This window comes from Olea europaea, unplaced genomic scaffold (assembly GCF_002742605.1).
Source record: "Olea europaea var. sylvestris unplaced genomic scaffold, O_europaea_v1 scaffold1767, whole genome shotgun sequence".
Lineage (NCBI taxonomy): Eukaryota > Viridiplantae > Streptophyta > Magnoliopsida > Lamiales > Oleaceae > Olea > Olea europaea.
In genome coordinates this window covers 86147-88245 of record NW_019235398.1, presented here as the reverse complement: position 1 = coordinate 88245, position 2099 = coordinate 86147, and positions in this window count along the sequence as shown.

Below are 2099 nucleotides of genomic sequence, written 5' to 3'. Positions count from 1 at the left end.
GCAATTAAAGAGGCTCTATGGCTTAGAGGTCTACTTCATAAACTGAGTGTCTTGAATGAGTATGTGGTTGTGTATTTTGATAGTCAGTCATCCATATAGTTGTGTAAGAATCCTGTTTTTCACGAACGCACTAAACATATCGGTGTTAGGTTACACTTCATTAAGGATATAATATCACAAGAAGTAGTAAGACTTGAAAAGATTCACACACAGTATAACCCTTCAGATATGGGCACGAAAGTGCTGCCACTGGTAAAGTTTAGAAGTTGCAAAGAGTTTCTAAACATCGGTACAGGTAAATGATTTCAATTTTATCGATTTTTCTGTTAGAGGTGTCACTAATGGAAAAACGTTTTTCTTTGCAGGTCCTTTGACACCAAGGTGGAGGTTGTTAGACATTATGTTGTCAAACGACCTCCCGAGCGATGATGAGAACCAATTTTATCAGTCGACATGAATGACTGAACGATAATTCAACATCGAATAATGGATGAACCGACCAAACGTTGCTTTACCTATTGGATGGCTAATACTCTTTGTGGCTTGTTGATTCTTTCCATTGGAAGTTAACCCTAGTCGAGTCTACTTACCATATCCTTACTTACGTTATGTTGGCCACTTGACTTAATATATATATTGGTGTTTTCCCTTGACTCTTAGTCCCGTCCATATTGAAGCCATGAGATAGAGAGACTGCCGTGTTCTGCCGTGTTCTTCTGCCTTCTTCTTCTTCGTGATTTCTTCTCCATTCCAATTGCTTGAGCCTTTGTGACTCTTACCTGTGTGGTATCCATTCTAAGTGTGTGGATTGAATCAACAAAGCACAAGAGGAAAGCAACCATAGGAGAGGGTAGCGCCGGCGGCTTGGTGACTTTGGTTTTGATGTTGAATTCGATTTTAATGGTTAACTGAGCCCGGAAATCACCGTGAGCAGCTTAAGGAAGATCCTAACAGTATATATGATAAAAAGCGACCTATTCAATAGCATGTTATTCTTCAAACATTTGAATAAATAAATAAATAGATCTTTTAACATTTTGTTATAGTTATACAGTTAATTTCGTTGACAAAATATCATTCAAATCTTGGTTAAAATGGTCAGGACATGCCAAATTGTGAAACAAAATTTAGCTTCATAAATTTAAACAATTCAATTATTAAAACTAATTGTGTAGTTACGTGTTAAACCGTCAAAATTTAACTACATTGTAATCCCACTATCCTATTTATTTATGTTAGTTTTGTTTTTCACACGGACTAAAAAAAAATTATTAATGTTATTGAAAAAGTAATTTTTGTCAAAAACTTTCTTAGTCTACCATTATTTATATTTGTATAATATCAAGATTAAGTGGGGAAAAATTGGTTGTAATTAGGCAAATTAAATAAGGGTATTTTAGTAAACGAATGAAACCAAAAATCATCAACAAAGAAACATGACTATATAATTGGTATAAGAAAATAAGAAAAACTAACATATATAAATGGGACGGAAGAAGTGTCAACTTGCTATTACAAAAACAAATTTGGAGGTACAATTTTCTCAAATCTTTTGTGGATTTGACATTGAAGTTTTCCACAATCTTATAGAGGGGAGAGGCCAAAAAAGGCTTTGACCGTGTCGATAGTCACAAGATATTCGTCTTCGTATAAAATTGTCTATTGCCAGATCCAAAACCACCTGGTGCCTTGTGTATGCCCAAATTCGAACTCACTTCACATTTCATGCTCTCGATTAAAAGAAATTTGTTAAATTTTAATACAAAATATATTTATGTAAAGTAAATGCTGGGTCTGCCGCAGTGGAGCGTGCATTTAGGGATAAAGCACGGTTACGGGGACAAGGAAAGTTGTGCTGAAGTGAAATAAATTTTGAATACTATAAGACTTTAAAATAACATTAACATGGGTCGAGAATCGAGATCGTCCAATGAGATGATAAAAGTTTCCTCTATTTTTTTACTAGGACGTTTTTGAATCAATGGTTAATTTTTATAGTTGTAAATTAAAAAGTCTCTAATTGATGAGGTGATTAGTCATGCTTTTTCATATGCAAAGGCTGTATTTTAAAAAATCAATATATTTTGGATCGGTGATGA